This window comes from Trichechus manatus, unplaced genomic scaffold (assembly GCF_000243295.1).
Source record: "Trichechus manatus latirostris isolate Lorelei unplaced genomic scaffold, TriManLat1.0 scaffold00016, whole genome shotgun sequence".
Lineage (NCBI taxonomy): Eukaryota > Metazoa > Chordata > Mammalia > Sirenia > Trichechidae > Trichechus > Trichechus manatus.
The window spans coordinates 24,578,141-24,590,251 of NW_004443952.1; the positions used below are offsets into that span (position 1 = coordinate 24,578,141).

The following is a 12,111-nucleotide window of genomic DNA, read 5'->3' on the forward strand; positions in this document are numbered from 1 at the left end:
ATTACATTTCCCTTTGCTTTGGTTGCCAAAGCTGAGAGCTAAATTTAATGTTTAACTACAGTAATCATTTTACCTCAGGTGCCCAGAAGAGGAAACTTTATCTGATAGTTTACTCTGACTTTAGTTTTAACTGTCCCATTGTCTATGCACTGTATCACAATCTACCTAAAATACTTTTGTAGAAGCAGGAAAAGTATATGATGTAAACAATTAAGTAAAGAAGGTCTGGATTAATAATACAAACTGAATCCAAAGAACACAAACTTTTTCTAGGACAAACTGATCTAACTTTATCCTTACATAGTACACCAGAGACATTCTGGGTTGGACAGTACATTAAAAGTACTCGGAAAACTGGAATTCTAGAATTACTTGTAAATGGAAGCTGTGTTTCTACTGTTTTCCACTGACATCACACAAGCGCTTAAAATCCACACTGGATTTATTTTTAGAATGCATAAGCTGAGAAAATGATGAGTGAGAATGGGGCCTGGCTGGGTAAATGGTGTTTTCAAGGGTCAATGCAATATAAATAACGTGAATTTTGTATAGCTTCTTTGTTTCTATAGCTTTGTGGGGAGGTGGTGAAGAACACTAGACTAACAAAAGTGGTGGTTTAGAAGCACTACCATTACTGTGCCCTTTTCACATCCTGTGCATGGTAATTTGCTAGTGCCTCTGCAATGATATCTGCCAAATCTTTAAGTGCCCTATGATGCATGTCATTGGGCCCTGCTGATTTAAACACATTCAATTTTTTAAAGTAATGCTGGCCCACTTGATTCTCTGGTAGGTTTTGGTTTCCCTCCCATCCATTCAGATTTTCTAGACAAAAAGTGATCTTATTATCTCAGAAGTTGTATTTCTGATGAACATAAATAAAACAGCATAGAAAGACGTTTAAATATACCTGATATTACTTTTCCTCTTTAATAAAGGCCTAATATTTTTGTTTTTCTCCTTCTATTGGCAATACAACAGATCCTTGTTCATTCAAGTGGGTCCTGTGCTTCAAATATGGCAATCCAGAATACTATAATGTGCTAATAATAAAGGCAGAAAGGAGGAGGAGGAGGGAAGGCATATATACATATTATTTTTTTTGTCTCTTTTCCCCTTTGATCCTGCTCCTCCCAGTTCAAGCCAAGGAATGTCTAGGAAACCTCTGTAGTACAAAAATAATATGGTGCTGTAAAAAGAACAGTAGACAGAATTGTCCTTTTTCCATTACTAACAAGCTGTAAGACTTCAACAAGTCAATCTCTCTGGATTGTTTTTTCACCTATAAAATAAACCAGGTGATCACTAATACTGCCTTCTGTTAAATAATAAATTCAAAACAAAAGTTAAAAAAGAATGTAATGATACCTTTCTCCCTCAAACCCCTTCTAACCGTTATAGCTTGTCCTCCCTTCACTGCCCTTCCCTCATACCCAAATAAAATTAAAACCCCCTATTCACAATCTGATTAAAAGTAATTCACACAAGATCTGAAAGAGACTTAATATCATAGGACATTTGCATTTTTAAAAAGACCAGTTAAGCCACATGAATTTCCAAATAACAACTTGGTGGTAAGTATGAGTCAGAGGGGGAAGAAAGAAGAGATACGTATTTTTGAGCTGAGGGACTCCCAATGGTCCAGCACCTATCTAGCCTATTTCTCCTATCTTCCTGTTCCTCAGTTATGCTTCCAACTCTATTTTCCACAAAGCGTATTTTACAAACAGGCATAAATACCCTCCAGTTTCTTATGCAAATCTTCATTCTCTCCTTTTGGACTCCTGCTTCTACCCCCACCACTAAGGTGATTGCAGGATTCACTACTGTAGCTGCACACTAGCCATACCTTTTTCTTCTCAGGGTCTTGATAAACACACACACACACACACACACACACACACACAAATCACTGGAACAATAATGGAAAGGGGAAGGAAGCACATGGAGTAAGGGAACAGAAATGATGGACAATAACCAGGGTTGTTGCTTTTTTAAGATTTATTATAAGGAAGGAATATGGAGAAAAGAACACACAGTAATAAATGAAGGAGGAAAGCATGAAGTCAGCTCAAGTTAAAGAAATAGAGAATATGGAAATTAAGTCCAAAATGAGGTCTGGGGAGTTTCGTTTCCTGTTTTGTTTTAAGATATACAGTGAAGAATGAAAAGAGAGTAGAGTTGAAGGATAATGAAGACAGAAATGGAAACGGAGGAGAAAACAGAGAGAAAAAAAGATGATGGACAGAAAGGGAACTAGAAAAACAGAAAATGAGAAAGGATTAAGAATGAGAAGCACGAATAACGGAATGAACAATCCAGTCAGAGAAAGAATATAAAGGATTTTATATTGTTGGTGTACAAATGGGAGAGCAGAAATGGGAGCAGAGCAACGGGGGAAGAAAAGAGTAGAAACCAAGAATGAAAAAGAACAGCAAAGACAAGAATAAGAGAAATCAGAGACAGCTGGGTTACAAACCAGCAGCATGTGTCTTTTTGTTTTGCTTTTTGTTTGTTCTTTTAAATAGGAGCACAAAGTGGTGAGAGATCATGATAAAGAACAGCACCATCTGGGGCATGTTTTCATTGGCCTTTTAATGTACTGCAGGGAACAGAACCCAAAAAGGAGAATGTGTGTGTGGGGGGAGGGGGGAAGGCAAATGTGACAGAAGCAGGAAGCAATACAGAATGAGTTCAGTGGGTAGACAGCTAAAGGACACAGGTGGTAAGCAGGAAGTTTCAGACTACTCTAGCACACAGTAGGCAAAATAATTTCATAAAGCAAGGAAAACATGAGAAAACAAACCGAAGGTCAATCATCAATTAATTCAATGTAAAAAACTTTTTATTGAACAAGGGTCTTGGATGCCTCTCCCTTCACCATATCACCAGTTGTATCTGACCCAATGCCAGGTTCTACTCAAGTTTTTCCTATTAATCTTTCAAACTTAATTCCTTTTCTCCATCCTCCCTGACACACTGTGCTAGACACTGAAGGGTATACAAAGTTTGAGCAATCTGGCTCTCCCATCAAGAGCTCCCAACTCAACAAAGGAGGCAAACAGAAATCACTTAAAATACCCTTATGTGAGTACTCCAGTTGGAAGTGATCTATCCTGCAACTGAATTCTCTCTTAACACTTTTCACTTTGTATTATAGTCATCCCTACAGGATTATAAACTTTTTAAGATTCAGGATTTTTTTTCCCAACTAGTTTTTGTACTCAGCAGAATCTAGTACAATGTCTTACACATAACGAGCTCAGTAGGAGCTGTGACAGGAGAAGTATTGTGATTTTTGACTACTGGGAGTGTGGGGGCCTCATGGAGAAGACAAGATCTGGCAAGATTTTGAAGGATGAGAAAGACTAAAATGGACACAGGGGCACTCCAGGGCAAAGAAGGAGCATAAAATAGTCTCAGAAGAAGTAATAATATCAAGACATTCTTTGACAAGACAGTAGGTAAGAAGAAACAGAAGACTGGCTAAGACGTAGACTACACCAAGGAACACACAGGCCACTAGGCTGATACACTGGGTTTGATGTGAAATGCAATTATAGTTTAAAAAAAAAAAAAAAACTTTTTTTATAACGGGTAGGACACAATCAAATCTGTATTTTAGAATGATTACTCTGGCTACAATACTATAGGAGAAGAGAAAATGAAATGACTCAGTCTGTGGAAAACTTCACAGACAATATAATATTTGAATAGGTCTCACAGGATGACTAGAAGTTCCTCTTGGGAAGTGCTCATCAGAAAACAGGACAGAATGAGAAATGGTATATGAAAACATAAATGGGCGCAACAGATCTTGGGACTAGTAAGAGGTTCTGAGGGGCTTGAGAATAAGATATTTAGAAGAGATACATATATGACTTGAAAGACATATATGCAGACTATATTATGAAGAACATTATACTTTCCCGTTTGGTTATAAATTTCCTAAGTTTCAGAGGGGAAAGGGCCTCATGTTGCCTATACGGAGTCATCTCATCAAGTAATGGGTGATTCAACAACTATTCATGATGATGGTGTCATGCATATTAAATGAGACGCTGTCTGGTGTAGATAGTCTCTATAACCCCACTTCAGAACAATTTGGCTACTAAAAAGACAATCATTTCCAGTTGTCACTGACCTGGCTCTCACCAATCAGATTCCTGGAAAAAATTCTGGATACAACATTAAATTTGTAACAGTGGAATTGCTGTTTTGACTTCCCAAACAGAAAGAACTGCTGGCGGGAAATAAGAGCCAGAACATTCATTTACGGGATGAATTGTTTTAAATTGTTAGATTAGAGCAAATCAAGTAACAGTGAATTCTTCTGGGTACTGCACACTTAATAACTAATCTACATCTCTGCATTCATGATATTATGAGGAGAAGCATTTTCATTTCATAAAAATGTTCATTCTGCCTATCCTCCCAAACTATCCCCATCACTCATCACAAGCTAGCATCAAATCCTTTAAGTAACAACACTTTCAATAATGTGAACTCTGTTCTTGTTATACTTTACTATAACTTCCTGTGTCTTTGACATATTCAAGAAGTGAAACTCATGCATAGCATGTTTATATTATTCCCTCCTTAGAGAAAGCTCACAGACAATGTCAGGTCTGGAGAGATAAGAGCTGCTTCCAAGGACATGAATTCTCATGAGGATTAGGCAACCACCATCTGGGGCTTCAGAGTTTATCTGTAGCAGCTGCCTTCAAAGTAGCACACTAGAAGGGGAAAAAAAAAGTCTAATTCTGAAGTGTTTAACAAGTTGTTCTACCTTGGCTTTGATTATTGTTCTGGATTGTTTCTTTCCCCCTCATAAGGCAATAAAATTCAACATAGCGACCTCCTGTTAATAAAACACAACCAATTTAAAGGTGTTACGTATTGCAATAAACTCATCATGCACTCAAACATTTATTAACTAACATGTTAAAATACATAACAATATATTTTGATAACTACCCCACAATTACCTAGTATTCTCATTAATAAAGGCTTTATACTTAAAAAAATGAACACCATACTACAATTTTTTTTTTTTAATTTCTACTTAAAAGAAAAGGCCACAGATTTTGTTTTAGCCATATAATAATATCTCAAGTTATTTTGGGAAGGGATTTTTTTCCTTATGTCCTCAAATGACATTAAAATAATCATAACATTTTAAATTTTTGTAAACAAAAAACTTTTAATCAAATATTTATATAGAAGAACAGGGAGCTCAAAATGAAAACAATATTAACACACTAGAAAAAAAGTTAATTTTAAATACCCCGTTTTAAATAGTCATCTGCTAGAAAAGTGAAACAAATTTTTTTTCTATCATGTACGAGTTCCACTCTAATACATCTTAAAATCACTGTACCACTGAAAATACACCTGTTTCTTAAAATTAGGTCTCCTTTCATTTCAATCAAATATTCTTCTTTTACCTGCTATAGAACCCTAAGTTACAGATTTGTTCATCTGAACATCCCTTGGCAAAGGACTTGTTCTTAAATTAAGGAGACAATACTATTGCTAGTCTCATCACAGATCTAGCAAAATGGCTGCATCTTTTGATAAAATTCCACTATAATAAACAGCTATGGAAATAAGAGTGGTTTATTTTTTCACTGTTCATTCAAAATACATAACAAACCAATTTCTGTAGCGGACAGCATGAGCCAGAAAAACAAAAGGTAGAAGGCTTGAGTGTCTCAAAAATCATGTAACTAGTGGATCACATGATTTCTGCAGTTTCTTCTATGTCCAAGCATCAACATATATTTGCATCTCTAGGCCTGACACAAAGATTCTAATCCTATTTCCTGAAATTTCTTCACTGGAATCAAGTAGAGACAACCCAAACACAACACATCTAAAACTAAACTCATTATCTTCTCTCTAAATGGGTTCTTCCTCCCAACTTCCCTATTTCTGTCACTGGCACAATCATTTTAAAAATCACCTAATTCTGCAATCTGAAAACTCTCTCTCACTCCTCTCTCCATCAATCTTTTTATCAAGTCATCAATCCTGTTAACTTATTTTAAAATTATTTTGACAATATTTTGTTTACTTTCAATACTACTATTACTAACCTGGTAAATTACCCCTAGGACTCTGGACTAAATCAACAGTTTTGTAGATGGTGTCTCTCCTACCTAATTTACAGTAAACATCACCACATTAAAGATTCCCAACCAAACCAATTTGTTCATACTGTTCTCCCAATCTGTTGTTCTTCTGGTTTAAAATACTATTCCCATTTCCTCCATGTAGTCAAATTCTCCCTATACCAGATTCTCCAGGATTCAAATTCAATTATTTCCGTCTGCATGTGACTATATTTACCCCAGAATAGAGTCATCTTCTCCTTCTGAACATTAGACACAAAGCACACTGGTTTTTGTACGATCATATCCCAAACATTACTTCTTGGTGGTTATTTTCATATATCTGAGGGAGACGGTAAGATAGCAAGCAAAAAAGATTGCACTGATTTTTTTCTTTTCTGCAGTATCCATAGTGGCTTATAAAATAATAGCTATTTGCTGACTAAATTTTTCAAGAAAATCACTAAGGCATTTAGGTGTGCAATGTGATGTACTTATAACGGCTTTGCCTTTATAAAAGATATCAAAATCTAAGAAATCTGAATTCTAGTTCTGCTCTACCTAAATGAGAGTAGGCAGTGATAATGATTCCAATGACATACAAAGATGTCCTCTGGATACAGAATTTGAGTATCACAACTGCTTGTAATGTAATATTGGGTATTCTTTTTAAAATGGGATTTTTCTTTTAAATTCCCTGTATTTGTTAGAGATTCAGTTTGTTACCCAAGCTGTGGATTTATAGGATTTACATCCTTAAAACCAATTCCAACATAATTTCACACAGAAGCCTTCCTAAAGTTAACCCAAAGATGTTAAACAAAATAAATCTTCCCTTTGAGAAGAATAAACGCTCCATGAAAATAATGAATACATCACTTAAAGCATGATGTCTGTGACAAGCCCAAGCTCAACTCCAATCCTCCAAGTGCTCTACAGTCTATACTAATCTAGCCCCAGACACTCTCTATTACCTATGCAGATGCGTTTCTTCAAGACCATTTCTCCAAATAATTCTGCTTCCTACACTAAATCCCGTTTTCATTCTGCTTGGTTCTCTATCTGTACGATCTAGGGTTCTTGCTTTGGAACTGCAAGACTCTTCTATTTAACTCTATACCAACTGCCCCACCCACTTACTAAAGAACCAAAACCAAATCCATTGCTGATGAGTCACTTCCATAGCGACCCTATAAGACAGAGCAGAACTGCTCCACAGGGTTTCCAAGGAGTGACTAGAGGATTTGAACTGCAAACCTTCTGGTTAGCCGCCAAGCTCTTAACTACTACACCACCAAGGTAGGCTCTAAAGTCTCTCATAAAACTTCTATATTATCTCCTAAATCACAATGGAATCACGTACTTCCATCTTGGTTCTATCCACCATCCAATTTCCTATTAAAAATACCGATCCAAAAAAACAAGAGTAATATTGCTCAATAAACTGAAATGTTACTTTGGTGCAAGTGTAAATACAGATACAGCAGCATTTGTTTTTCAGAGCCTGCCCTCAATATGACCACATTCTTATGAAAACATAATCCCAGGTACAAGATCATAGTACTTAACTGTGTGGTATACGTAAGTAAGAGCCAGGAGGGTTCAAAGAGCAATATCAATGTTGGCTTCAGTCTGAGAATCACAGTGAAGAGCAGAAAGGGGCTAGACATTCAATTCAAATCATACATTTTAAAGATGAGGAACATCAAAAGGTCACAAAGGAAAAGCTTCAGGAAGGAGATGAGACTCAAGTGGACTTGGATGAATTTGGATTAACTAGGAAGGAGGAAGAAAGAAGTTCCTGGATGCAGACAAAACCAAAGGCATAGAAGCAATTTGATTTAATAAACATTCATGGAAAGAATATCTTATCTGTAACTACCATGTGCCAAGCACTGTGTGACATTCCTTTCAGAGGTTCTCATTCATTCCTAATAAATCATCTCTACTTTTTATAGCAGAGAAAATTTGAGGCTGAGAATGTCAAAATTAGATCAGAAACCCCTGATCTATCTGAATCCAAAGTCCATATTCTTTCTACTATAACATACTTCCCCTACCTATTATTTACATAATACTGTCAGTATATAAGTATTTTTTCCATCTTTAAAACTTTCTTGAGTTGCCTTTGGCCTTTTAGAAAGTACTCAATTCTTACCCCTATCACTATCATTCTCCTAAAGTAGGGCTATCAAAAATAAATATAAGCTATTTGCCTAAAATACGTTAATTTTGATGCTTCTGGCATAGATTTACACTAAACTACCTGTCTCTTTTTAAGAATAGGTTGGTTTTATCAACACACTGTCAACTACTTAGTGGGTTTGACTCCCTAGCTAATGTTGTTTCAATCACTGCAAACTAAAATGCATCCAAATGTCCATCAACTGATGAGTAAACAAAATATAGTATATCTATACAACAAAATATTATTCAAACATAATGAAGTTCTGATTTGGATTAACCTTTAAAACATTATGCTACGGTGAAAGAAGTCAGTCACAAAGAATCATATACTGTACGATTCCATTTATATGAAATGTCCAGAAAAGGTAAATTTATAGAGACAGAAAGATTAGTGGTTCTCCTGGGCTGGGGGGTTTGGGAGAAAGTGGAGGGTGACTGCTAATGGGTACAGAGTTTCTTGGTGGGGTAATGAAAATGTCCTAATATCGACTGGAGTAATGGTTGTACAACTATGTGAATATGCTAATTATACACTTTAAAAGGGTAAATAAATTGTGTGGCATGTGAATTACATCTCAATAAAGCTGTTATTAAAAAAAAAAAATAAAACACTCTACTGAAGAGTAGAAAAAGTTCAGTACCACTCCCCAACCACCCACACATATCCACACACACCCACACCCACACCCACACCCACACGTAGGGCTAATTCTCTTTGAGGGAAACTTAGGAAGAGGTTTAAAGGTAAGTTAAAGAGCCTCAACTCCCTGCTTTGAATATATATATCCCTGCTTTGGGATAAAACCAGAACTTGTTTCTTTCTCTCTTAGATCATCAGTAAATATCTGCTCATCTCAATCAAGGAGCCCTGGTGGTACAATGGTTAAGCACTCGGCTGCTAACTGAAAGGTCGGCATTTGGAACCCACCAGTGACTCCTTGGGAGAAAAGGTCTGGCAATCTGCTTCTGTAGACATTATAGTCTAGGAAACCCTACGAGGCAGTTCCACTCTGTACTACAGGGTCACTATGAGCCAAAATCAACTCAAGGGCACACAAAAACCTATCTCAATAGAGTTTAATTGTGATACTAGGCATACAGTCAGTGTTCAGTAAGTATTCGTTGACTGGTAGTGCACTGACAGGTAGTGACTGACTGTTGATTGGTAGTGCACTGGTAGTGATTGGTAGTGTATAAAACTGTATATGAAACAAGGAAAAAGTGCAACAGCATAAACAGGCTATGATAACTACTAAGTTAAAAAAAAAAAAGGGTTACAAAATTTTTCTTCAGACTGAAGATCCTGGCAGACTTACAGTAAAGGTGCATATATGTAAACAACTTAAATCAGGAAATTCTCCTTTGCCTAACAATTTTGGAAAATGTTTTATATAAAATATGGGATAATTTTTCTCTAAGATGGAAATAATCTCTCAGCACTCCTTTTTTGGCCATCTAGATGTCAAAACGCAGTAAACTTTTCTGTTTTGAGAGAATAATTACAGTTGATAAAAGTAATTTTATTACCATGTCTGATTTACAGAATACAAAAGTATACTAGCAACCATCAGAAATTTCTGAAGTTACAATTCTTTTCTGATTCCACCCCAACTACTACTTACTAAACTACTTTACTAAAATGTATTTTTCTAACTTAAAGATACTTTTTTTTTTTAATTTGAGCAATACAAAGATGCAGCTTTCAATTCATAGTTAACATAAAACAAGAACTGTGAATTGAAAAACAATTTCACTTTCAACGAAATCAATTCAAAGGCTCATTATTCAAAAGCATATGTTCATCAATACAAATAAACTTTCATTTCCAGAAGTTTCTATCTGAGGCTAAAACCCTAAAATAGCCCTTAAGTTGCACCACAATTCAGCTACTAAGGAAAAGCTAAGTAATGCTTCCCATGACTAAATGGATTAATTCTTTAGCCCAAACACAATTACTGTCCTCCACACTGTTCCATTGAACATCTAAATAAGCCTCCCAAACCTTATTTCATTCAAAGAAAAGATTCAGACCAAAGAATAATCCCATATGAAGTTTACATTTTGTGTAAAGTTTTTAAAAAAAGAAAAAAAAAATCCATAAGTGGTAATCAGGAAAAGAAATGGGTCATTTTAGACAGGTGTAAGGGATGACATCTATTGACTAATAGATATCTTTGTTGAAGGAGAGCTGTGCAAATTCCAGTAGATGTCTTTTTCTCAAACCAACGAATTTTTCTTCCTTAGGCCTTGAATCTAGACTTTTCTATAGCTAACACACACATTAGCAACAAAAAGAGTAATTCTTTGAGAAATAGCCTATTACATGGAAAGAAGTATACATTTCAAGTGATTGTTCCTTTGCTTGCTTTAAAAATTTTCAACTTCAAACATGTACAAAAAGAGTTCTCTTACGGCCATACTTACCACATTTTATTCTCTGATATATCACTATATTCCAAAAATCTGTTGAATTAAACACCTGATCTGAAGGAAAGACTATGGTGGGGTCAGAGAATAAGGATAGGGGGAAAGATGTTTACGTATCCGTATTCAAATAATTCTCTATGGCTCTAGGAGATAAAAATGAAAGCAGATAATAGTTGTTAATTTCAGATGAGAAATTCTCTGACAATGACAAGCCATCTGATTATCAGATGGTCTGCTTTTTCTAATAACTACTGTTCCTGAGATTTTTACACAGAGACTAGGTGACCCTGTACACTATGTTGGAGAAGGAACCCCTATATGAGAGTTTAGACTAGATAACCTGTAGGACTCCTTTTGACTCTTAAGATTGGTCATTCAATTTCCACTCCTTTTTCTCTAAAGCTGTGAAATTATAGCTGTTTTCCCATCTGCTTACTATGCCCCTTGGGAGGCTGCTATAGTCAAATTACTGTTGCAACATTAGTTGCTAGGGAGAGAATTTTTAGCTCTTTATAATACTTTGCATTTAAAAAAAGGATTATTTACTGTTAGGTGGTTTTCTACAGCTCTGCCCCAAAGGGCTTTCACAAACAATGCAAATGTATTTTCACAAGATCACGCTATTTGGTGTTGGTCTTCTAATGAAGGCTGAATTAATGGCAGGGCTTTCTTGCATTGTTGGAAACTAGACTGCCGCAAGAGGGCAGGTGGAGTAGTCTGTATGACCATTATGTCATGGTGTTTTCTTCCTCTGGGAATAAATGGAAAGTAAAATGTTAAATTCCTACCTAGTTTTGATTCATGTTTGGGTTCGTTAACAGGGAGTTAAACAGCCTGAACCTCACCTATAGCAACTGCAGGTATAATCCGATTAATTTAAATGGTTATTAATGCCCTTTGGAATTCTAATTAGCCAGGGGACAGCTGATGCAGACAGCCTTTGAGGGGGGGATTATGCTCCCAATCACAGTTCAAACTCTCAGAGCAGCACCCCTACATAATTCCTACCCACCCATTTTAGCAGTAGGACTGGGGGGTGGGAGGCAGGGCAGGAGGAGCCTGAATAAATACCATAATAAAAACACACAGAAGAGATAGAAAAGGAAAGAACGATGGATAAGAGGAAGGAAATAAGAGGAGAAAAGAGAAAAAATATGAGAAAGAGGGAATTTTCAATATACTTTCAATAAGAAGTACTGGTGATTAAAGAGAGAGACCTAATGTACTTCTAATAAGTACTACAAACAAAAAGGAAACTTGCTAGAAGATAGTTGTTCAATATTCGGGCTGGAATCTTACTTCTGACAAATTAGAAAAATAAATAAAATTACTTTTTACTTAGGCAAAGATTATTTATCCTGCTTATCTTAAAAAACAAAACCCC

At 36.0% G+C, this 12,111-nt stretch overlaps 1 protein-coding gene and 1 long non-coding RNA gene across 4 annotated transcripts in view; both read right to left on the minus strand.

Moving 5' to 3' along the window:
• Window positions 1-12,111, minus strand: part of ZCCHC7 (zinc finger CCHC-type containing 7) — a 272,450-nt gene that overhangs the window by 188,373 nt on the left and 71,966 nt on the right. The window lies entirely within an intron of this gene.
• On the minus strand, window positions 3,557-8,964 carry LOC111819715 (uncharacterized). The gene is made up of 2 exons (XR_002823286.1): window positions 4,790-8,964; window positions 3,557-4,240 (listed from the first exon to the last, which is right to left on the minus strand). It is a non-coding gene; the product is annotated as an uncharacterized LOC111819715 (long non-coding RNA).